This window comes from Onychomys torridus, chromosome X (assembly GCF_903995425.1).
Source record: "Onychomys torridus chromosome X, mOncTor1.1, whole genome shotgun sequence".
NCBI lineage: Eukaryota > Metazoa > Chordata > Mammalia > Rodentia > Cricetidae > Onychomys > Onychomys torridus.
In genome coordinates, this window is record NC_050466.1 from 35,614,423 (window position 1) to 35,625,136 (window position 10,714).

General features: G+C 40.4%; 1 pseudogene; it reads right to left on the bottom strand.

Moving 5' to 3' along the window:
• Positions 1–298: 298 nt before the first annotated feature.
• On the bottom strand, positions 299–529 carry LOC118574835 (annotated as a pseudogene).
• Between the last annotated feature and the right edge of the window lie 10,185 nt (positions 530–10,714).

Genomic DNA, 10,714 nt, shown 5'->3' on the forward strand with positions numbered 1-10,714 from the left:
GAATGGCCAACCTTGGACACTGCAGCACACCACTGTCATGTACAAAGCTCATCTTCAAGAACATCGAGGGTTTAAAAATTCGCAGAAATAACATCATAATGCTTTAAGTAAATTTAGTATTCTGTGTTGTCCTCAGGCCACAGTTTGGACATGCCTTCTGGATCTTTTTTTTCCCTGAGTATCACAAGAGTTTATTTAGCAAAAAGTTTCATATGAAAATGTACACGACCCAATTCTACACCCCAATCAAACAGTCCTTAGGAGAAGGATGTGGACTCCTCTGCTAACCAGCCATTGTTTAGACTCTTTCCAAGGCTTCTAACATGATGATGCTGTTTCCTCATATGACCACCATGCTGATGTTATTCTGTTGCCCACTAGTTGCCATTTCCACACACTCATCAATCACAAGATTCATAAAGGGATCAAAGCCTCAGAGTATTCCTTGTACATGTCGGCCACCATTTAACTTCAATGATAACTTCTTGTCAATAAATTTCTTCAGCTTGGGAAGGTGGGCCTTGCTCATGGCGACTTTTCAGCTGGCTCAGAACGATGGATCGCCTTCTGGATCTTTTACATGGGATCAGTATCGTCCCTTCCTGGTCCTCACAAGTTCCACTGACTTCTATGATGGATTCTTCAGTCTTCCTTGTGTTCACAGCAATCTTTTTTATACCCAGGAACAAATGTAACTTAAATTTCTGAAATGTACTCCTTATATTATAGAAAATTTCATCTACGTTCAACTTCCAGCAGATTCCTGTTGCTCAACTGACTGGCTAGTCCATAGAGGCCCTGGAGCATGCGTTTTGTAACATGCTTTACTGCATTGACAGAGCCCAGCCAGATAAGTCCCACTGGGTCTCTGTCTTGCTGCCCTGTGACCTACTCCCTCTGCCCCTTTCTGGAACTATTCTGTGGATTGTAAGCATTAGGTTAATAACTGGGTTTCATCCAGGAAACTCTCGCCTTGTTCTCTGCAATACATATTTGTAAAAAGAAAATGCCCATGGTCTAGCCCAAAGTAAAATGGAACCTCACAGTGTGCTGGAAAAAAAGCAGACAACAGCCTTTTTCAGTGGCCTCCACTCAGCCCATTTGGAGAGAATGGACTTGATTGTAGGTTCGGCCCAGCTTATTGTTAAAGAGTATTCATGTTAAACACAGGTGTGTTTTTAAAATGTTTCTAACAACGTTTTTTTGGTTTCATTTTCCTTTCAGATAAGAAATGCTAGTATCATCCTAGGTTTCTTAGGTCCTTCCTTAGCCATAAGCAAATGTAGCATATCATTTCTGGGAAATGATAAGATGTCTCCACTTCCCCAGTTAGTCTGCACTTCTGTCCTTTCCAAGGCCATTCATTCTCAGTTTTTAGTCCTAGTCCTTTGTCAGTCAGTTAGGGCAACTATTCACTGGGCAACAGCTATGCATTGATCACTGGACTAGGCCCCGAGACAGAGGCAAGGGAGGATTGTACAAACTATGTTAGATTCAGCACTCCACCCCCTGTCTAGATCCACAGTTGTATGGGGAGAGACAGGAAACTTTGCTCGATGACACACTCTTCTCTGTGTGTGAACCATCTCCCCTTTCAACACTGAATGCACATGTCAGGCAGAGTTGTAGTCGTTCACTGCTCCCGTGTTCCTCCAGCACTTTGCACACACCTTTGCTGTGCTTGTGTTGGTCTGAATGTTCTCTATGATTTCTAGAACAAGAGCTGTAGAGGGCTTAGTGAATCAGAGATGGCTCAAATAAACAATGTTTGTCTAATGAAGTAAACCAGAAAAATGAGGCATTGATGGTACCCTGAGTTCCAGACAGACAGCCTCTTTCTCCAGCCAAGACAAATCTGGTTGCTGCTGAGTAGCAAAGAGTCCAGACATTTCCCCTACTCATAGTCCTCCTGGTTCCAGAAGTCAACACCAGCATGTACTATCAGTTAGAAAGGCCTCGTACCAAAGTGTCCATTTGAGGAGAACAGTGGTGGTTGAAACCTAAGCCCTGCTTCAGGTATGTCCTGGCACTCTACTGAGAGGAAGTGGCAGATTTCCCACCTTTCCATTTCGCACAAAGTTTCTGTAAGCTACAAGCAGCCTCAGGACTGCATCCATCAAAAGAGAACTCCTTCCCTCTCAACTTCACACAAAGGTGCCAGACTTGAGAGGCACTCCGCTCCATCGCATCCTATGTCCTTTGTCCATTTTTAGGCTGATCACTCAGGCTGACCATTTTATATGATTCTGTGTATGCCTCTGCATCAGTTGCTCTGAGAGAAGCAGATGGGTGGAAAAAAAAAGCACTGCACTCTTCCTCAAAGGACTGGGCCACCTGCTCCGGCCACTGCTGCTTTTCTGTTCACTAACCTCATGACTCCAGGCCAGGTGTGTTGACTCTCAGAACCTTGATTTTTTTTTTTTATTTATCATTTAGTAAAGACCCATGTTGCTGGCTCATCTGGATTATTGTGGGGATAAAAGGGAGAACCTAGGAGGGTAAGTTCTTTGTACATTGTAAGAGTCTGTACAAATGTTTAGAATTATCACAGAGGGGTTAGGAGATATATCTTTAAATCTCTTTATAATTCTGTCCAGCTCAGAAGTGCAGTACCCTGTATGTGGTGGTTTCAGGGTGAGCCTACTATTGGCTGACCAACTATGGGAGGGTACACTTTGAATTCTTCTTAACAAAGCCCAGCTCATCTTGGTGAAAAGCACTGTGTGTCCGCTTTTGCAGGAGCTGTAACTCCACCAGGTCACCTAGTTATCAAGAAGATAGCATCACTCCTGCCACCAGGATGGCTAAGCTGGAATCAGGAAGAATAGAAACACCAAAACGAAGATACCAAACTCTGAAATGGATGGGTTCCTGAGGAAGCTTTCACTGACAAATTTTTCTTTCAAATTTGGAGGGTTGACTCACCTGTTTATATGCTAAAAAGAACCCCCTTATTTTGATTTCTGAATACTTTTTCTCCTAGTAGTCAAACTTATTTTGGAATAAAACATTTTGATAATTGCTTTTTAATATGATGAAAGGTTGAAACCTTTCCCAATGACAAGGAAATGAGGGAATATAATGGAATGATGTCTTGTAATTTTTATAACTTCCAAATAGCAAATGAGAGAGTCGTTCATTTCTTCACTGCAGTTTCCTTCCAGAATCACAGAATTACTCCTACACAGCAATTAGAAGGGGAAGATGAATGTTGGAGCGTTAGCTGTAACTTGTCTCTCTGGGGAGGAGGGACTGGCTTTAAGCTGTTGGCAATGAGAAAGTTCATTAACAAATAGAAAAATTTAGGTGCTTCTTCTATATTTTCTAAAAAGGTTTTCTGCATTGGTAAACAAATGATTATTGTAATTTCCTTTTTAAAAGGAAGTCAGGGCAAATAGTCTAATGTTTGAAGCATCAATCTTCCCTTTTAAAAGATGGGTCTTGAGCATGGTATGGTGGTACATGCCTATAATCTTAGCACTTGGGAGGTAGAGGCAGTAAGACCTGGGGTTCAAGGTCATCCTCAGTTTCATAGTGAGTTAAGAGACAAATCTGGGAGACATGAGACCATGTCTCAAAAACAAACCTAACCGTATATACACAGAGAGAGACACACTAACACACAGACACAGACACACACTGAGGCAGCTCAGTGATTAGGCACATAAAACAATCAGTGCCTCTATACTCAGTCCTGTTGTAGGCCACTCAACTTCCCTTCATTTGAAGCCCACAGCCAACTATGCCAATGTGTGCCATGGCTCAAAGGTGCACCAGCCAAGAGTATAATTTCTGTCTCTATGGAGTTCCCAATCTGTGCATTCATTTATGATGGAACTGCTGGTTTGTCTCACTTTTTCCTTTACTCATCTGTCTGATTGTCTGTCTGACTATCCTTTTGTTTCTATCTCTCCCCTCCCTTCCTTCTCTCTTTTTGTCTGTCCCCATCTCTTTCCTATGTCTTGCAATAAGTCTCTTCAAATCTTTAGAATCTGGTGGCTGTTCCATTTAAGGACAGCTGACTCATGTAACAGCACATCTCAGTGGGCAAAGGTTACTTTCTCAGCGGGCAAAGGTTACTTCCTCTTTTGACTTGAAACTTTATCTTTTTTTGACACTTTTCTTCATTTTCACTTGACAGTTTTTTTCTCACCTATGTCCTCTAGCAGTTAGCTCTGAGAAGGGAATAATGAAAAAAAAAAAGACACCAAGTCTGTTAGTATTTTTAAGCATTTTCAGCAGCGTTATTGTTTCAGCTGAGGGTTATGTACTTATGCCAAGAGTGAAAATCGGAGAAGGAGCTTGGAAGATGTATTTTATTCAATGCTCTGAACTAAGTGATTAGTGATTTTGACAAAATTACTCACTTGCTCTCCTCTGTGAAACTTCCATAATCCACATATTTTTAAGCACATTAAATCCTATTTTGAAAAAACTTTGTGAAGGAAACATTCTTTTTAAATTACTGCCCACTATTAAATGTTTCTAATGTCATCCTTTGTCTCCACCATTAATTCATGAATTCATCATTCCAGAATCATCCATTAGCTTGATAAGCATTTATCAAGAGCTTTGCTTTGTGCTGATCCCTCTGTCAGATTCAGAGACAAATAAATGGAACAAAGATGAAGAGCTCACATATTGGTAAGAAAAAATATAGCGTAAAGGTTATGACAACATGGAGGATGTAGTGGATTAATTTGAAATTTCAAAACTTGACAGAAAGTGATTTTTAAGTTGCTCATTGAAAGACGAATTGATATTGTTGGCCTAAGGGGTGTGTGTGTGTGTGTGTGTGTGTGTGTGTGTGTGTGTGTGTGACTCTGTGAGGAAGAAACAGCATGAGGATGAGAATTGCTACTTCCTCATTAGTGTAGTTACATGAGGTGAAGTTGGAAGAAAGCTGAAACACTCAGAAGGCCAAGCAAAGTTTGATACTTTTTTTGAAACAAGTTTTCTCTGTGTAGCCCTGGTTGTCCCAGAACTCACTCTGTAGACCAGGCTGGCCTTGAACTCACAGAAACACCCCTACCTCTGCTTCCTGAGTTCTGGGATTAAAGGTGTGTGTCACTACTGCCTGGACAAAGCTAAATTTGAAAGGATCACTTGATAATATGTCAATTGGTTTCCAGTCCGTTTTCTACCATTTCAGTTGCTGTCTGCTATATTCTTTTGAGGGAGGGCTATGGTGACTAGACTGCTAGACATACCCTGTGCTTACTTCTCATTAAAGACTTATACTCCCTCTCTTTCTGCTTCTGAATGCCTTGGTGGTAGGGAACACCCTTAGCTTCCAGCCCTTTGGATCTATAGGCAACTGTCTGTGATCTGTATGTGGGTCAAGAATTTCATCTTGAAGTCTTTTTTTTTATTTTTTATTTTTTATTTTTATTTATTTATTTTTTTCGAGACAGGGTTTCTCTGTGTAGCTTTGCGCCTTTCCTGGAACTCACTTGATAGCCCAGGCTGGCCTCGAACTCACAGAGATCTGCCTGGCTCTGCCTCCTGAGTGCTGGGATTAAAGGCCTGCACCACCACCGCCCAGATCATCTTGAAGTCTTAATATTTGAATCATAAGCATGAAAGTCACAATATTCTAGGACCCATTTCTTCTTGGAAAAGGACACAGGAGAGTGTGAGCTATTTAGGGCCAATGAAACTATGCGGACTTTCATCTTTTCCTGAGCTCTTTAGTTATATTGGATATGGAGAAATACGTGAAGACACATTGTTGATATCTTCAGGCACTTAAACATCTTTCTTTTTCTTCCTCGGGGTTAACAGAATGAATGACTTATAGGGAGGGTGTGATTAAAACAGATCTGAATTTGGATTCTATTTCTCACATATTAGCCATGTAACTGCAACTCAGTTATTTAATTTCTTGGAGCTTTAATTTGTTCTTTTATTATACAGAGAGAGTAAGTGTTATCTATTTTATAACTATGGCTTGAAGATTAAGACAACATATTTAAGGTCAGCAGTGTCTAATTGTCTCATTATCATTTCATTATGCTTCTTCTGATATCTTCATTCCCAATTCCTCTGTTAAACAAGGTTGCTTCTGTGTCCTCAAAGTGACTAACATTAGAGAGGCCAGTGGATTCACAGGCCCCACAAACTGAAGTAAATAGAAGGGTCATTGCTTATCTATACTTCAAAGTTCAGTGTTGCAACTGACTTCGGTTAGAGAAGAGCTATTGGTCATCAAGCTCCTGTGATTTCTCCGATCATATCCCCAGGAGGTGATCCAGGAGTGATAGATGGCTAAAGTTTCCCTTGGCATGGAAGTACAAGCTTTCCTACATCGACTTTATGTCTAAAAGGCTCAAGAAGATATTCTGAACTTGCATGGAAAATAGTTCTTTCAATGGGCAGAGTTACCTAAATAACTTTGGAAGGTCCTGTGTACTAAAGAGAACTGCTGCTACATCCTGGGATTTCTTCCGGTGGCTTGGTACCCTAACTATTGTGTTCTTATGTAAGAGCACTCCAACTGACTCATAGCAGAAAAGATTGCTGTTTCATGCCAAGAGAGAAAATGTGTGTGGCCCAGGTAACCAGTTTTTCAATAAAAGTATAGAATCTTCCCATAGTAAAAAGATCTATTTTTAAAATCCCAAGCAACTGCTAATGGAACAAAATAGAGGATCATTCTTATTTACTGTGATTATTTTGTCGGGCTTATTGAAGGACCTTGGCAAACTAACAGAGAAAATGTACTGAGACATAACCACCTTTTAGGGACTGCTCATCCCCTTTATGTTTCTCCATGTAATGCAATTAGCATTCTCTTCTATTAATTAGTAGTGTCAGGCAAGTTGGGAGAGGTGCAAGATTGAGCCAGACACAGATTTCTACCCTGTAGATTACACTTAGAGGTCCTGTAGAAGCACCTTGAAGATACTGAGAAGGAATGTCCAGTTGGGAATTAGGAGAAAACCCACGAAGTATGGTGTTCCAGACACCAAGAATGGAGAACGTTTTAAGAAGTGAGTAGCCAATGGCCTCCAATGCCATTGACAGTTGTGGTGATCTGAAGACTCAAAAGTGTTTATTGTATTTGCCATAACAAAGATTGTTGTTGAAATGATTCCAGAACTTTCTTGGTGTAATGATGAATAAAGAGCCCAGATCTGAGTAAGAAATGGTATTTATGGAAGTGGACATAGTATAGCCCATGAAATGAATGGGGACAAGAAATTCTTAGAGGTATTTTAGAATTTTTTCTTTTTTCCTTTCCATTCCTTCTTTCTATCTTTCTTCTTTCCTTCTTTCTATCTTTCTTTCTTTCTATCTTTCTATCTTTCTTTCTTTCTTTCTTTCTTTCTTTCTTTCTTTCTTTCTTTCTTTCTTTCTTTCTTTTTCCTTCTTTCCTTTCTTTTACATCCCACTATAGTTTTCCCCTCCTATATATATGTATATATATATACACAAGGAGATGACCTTGGGATATTAAACCCCAGGGGCTGGGTTGGATGAAGAAGGAACTGAAGAAGTTAGTATTTCAACCTGTCAGAAAACAAAATCAAATGAATAAACAATAATAGCAACAAAAAACTCCAAGCAAATGGACAGGTAAGATTAATGTAATGAGAGTGTAAAGAATGATTGGTAAGAAAATTGAGAGATGTAAGTGAGGAAAGTTGAAGGTAGTATTGTAGACAGTATCATGCATTGGCTGAGGGAGATTCAGCCCCTGGCTGAGGAACTATTGGCAACTGATGGCTGCCAGGACAAGGAAATTCAGTTTTCTTCAGGAATGAGGGCATCAAGAAGCTACTAATGCTCCAGTAGGTGGTCTTCCAGCCATGCACATACAGACAGCACTAAGTGGACTCAGTGGGTTTAAGACAAGAGCACATAAAGTTGGGAGGGAAATGTGGTGGTATTAGGGAATGGGGGTATTGATTCTATACTCATATTTGAAATCACCAAGGACAGATGAGGGGATGAGTAGATAGCTCAGTGGATAAAAACACTTCTTCTGCAAGAATGAGGAACTGAGTTCAAATCCCCAGTACCCATGTAAAAGAAAAAACAAACTAGGCTAGGCATGGCTGTGTGTGCATGGAACCCCAGTATGGTGGGCAGAGACAGGAGGATAATGGCAGTATTGTGAGGATTCAGGTTTGTTAGCTTCTATTATCTCAGTTCATCAGTGGAGAAGGAGGAGTATAGAAGATTTGAGGAGAAGGAAAACACATGGGGTAATTATTCAGAAAAGTGAAAATGCACTTGTTAGGATTACCTGGGACAATGACTTTAAAGTGTAAGCAGGCATCTCAATTCTCTGATGGTCTCCAGGAACATTTCTTGTACACACACACACACACACACACACACACACACACACACACACACACAGTGGGGGAAGGGCTGGAGGGAATGCTCCTATGAAGTTTCAAAGAAGTGATGGTTTGAGATGAGCAATGAAAAGAAGATGGGAGGAAGCTAAGAAACTGAAGACAGTGATAAGTCAATTGGAAGGAGAGTTCTAAGGACAGGCAGTTAGACAAAACAGAGAAGTGCTCCCTGAAATGGCACCTCTTTCTTCCTAGAAAACATTCTGATGAGACATAGTAGCAAGGCATGGTCAGGTGTCTAAACAGGATCAGTAAGGAAAAGAGGAGGACCCAAAGGCCCTATAATACACTAAACTCAGAGTGCATTTACTGAATTCCCAGTTTAGGACCCCATCCTGAGGGGATCTGTTTGCAGTAAAGTTGTTACTCAGGTTTTCTCTGTTGTGGCTCAGTCTGTCTTTCCTGGATATATAGTTATTTGTCTGTCCCACAGGACAAGCATAGTAATCCCCTAGTTGACCATAAGGGCTCCCCTGTTCCAAATATTTGGGAAGTCTTAGTGAATTTAGATAAATCCTCAGATTCAGCTATGAATTCTTTTCCCTCCACCACCCTTGACAGATTCAAATCCTAGCATCTACCCAGCTAGCTGGATATAATGTAGAGCAACTGATGGTTAAAACATTATAAATGTTTAACAGTAGTTGAGATGATGAAATAGTGAAAATTACTACATTATTATATGGACTTTAGTTATGCTTTAGCTATATAAACACAAGTTCAAAAGACTTAAAAACTGAATTTTTTTGGGTACTCAAGTCCATTCAGGTTTTGTAGATATTGTTTCTGAAGGTCCCACCAAATTATAGGAAATTCACACATTTGGGTGGCAATTGCTGAAGGACTGGATTCTGAATCGTTGCAGTTGAGTTTTGCAGCTGAAAATACAAAAGCTGCTCCGTGTTCTTTCAGGGTCTGGGTGACAAGGTGTTCAGTTGAGGCTACCTTGGGTAACAAATACATTCTTAGATGACTTTGTACTCATGGCCTAAGGCACAAATAAGATTTTCAGTTCTCCTCTTCCTTGGTTGCCACTTCCTTAGTAAGAGGTTAGGACAGTCTTTGAGACTAGTCTTTATCTTAGTATCTCGATCCTGGCATTTTTGAAGAATATCAATTTCAAAAATCTTCTTTGTCATTCCTTTCTAGAGGCAAAAGGGTCATCATTTCCATAAGAATCTGTGTTCCAACCTGTTGGCTCAGTTTCTGATAGGATTTCCACAGAATACGGTCTTACCACTGCAGTTGATACACTTAAAAAGAAAACTGAAGTACTTAAAGGTTCCTTTAAGGCCAGTTGTTGACTATCAGTACACACAGACTTTGCAAGCGAGCAGACCAGGACCCTGCCACTCATTAATGATGTTTTTCGGTGAGTACCTAACCTCTCTAAGTCTGAATTTTCTCATTTGTACAATAAGGCTAATGAGAGCTGGGTGGGTTGAAGGAGGCAGGTCATGTAGATTACATGCAGAATATTGAAAGTTTCTCAATATGGGGACACAAGCGAAAGGATTTTTGTCTGTTTTGCTCACTACTTTCTTCGAAGAGCCTGGAATATAGATTGGTACATTTCAGTCACCTATTATTTGTGGAATGAATGAAAAGATGTGTCTTCTATTTTTCCTTGTAATTCTCACAATTTGGTACATGTAAATGCAGACTCAATCATTTCATATTGGAGTCAGATAGATTTTTAACATAATGAGATTTTTAGTCTTAATCTCTTGGGTGATTCTAACTACAGTATTAAAGGTATTAAAGGTTCTATGTGTGTGGTGTATGAACACGCTTGTGAGGGTGCGTGAATCTGTGTGCATGTGCAGTGGCCAGAGGAGATGGCCAGTGCCTTCTAGCATCACTTTTCACATTATTGCTTTGTAGGGTCTCACTGAGTCAAGCCCTAGAAACCCTCTTATTTTCAACTACCTCAGTGCTGGGGACCACGTTCAGGTTTTATGTGGGTGCTAGGATCCAAACTCCAGGCCTCAATTCTGGGCTTAAACTCTCAGGCCCCAAAGCTGAATGACATAGATTGATTTTGTTTTCCTTTAAGGATTTTGTTATTGCAATATGTCCTGGCCACAGTACATGTATGGAAGTCAGAAGACAACCCACAGGACTTGTTTCTTTCCTTCCACCATGTGGCTCTTGGGGACAGAACTCAAATTATCAAGCTTGTCAGCAAGGGCCTTCACCCACTGAGCCATCTTCTCTGGCCCATAGAGTAATTTCTAATTTTTAGCTGTGTGATTTGTGCAAGCTGCTTCACGTCTCTGTGTTTCGATTCCTTTACATGCGAAGTGAGTACAGTAATTGTCTTGACCACTAGAATATTCATGAGCAGT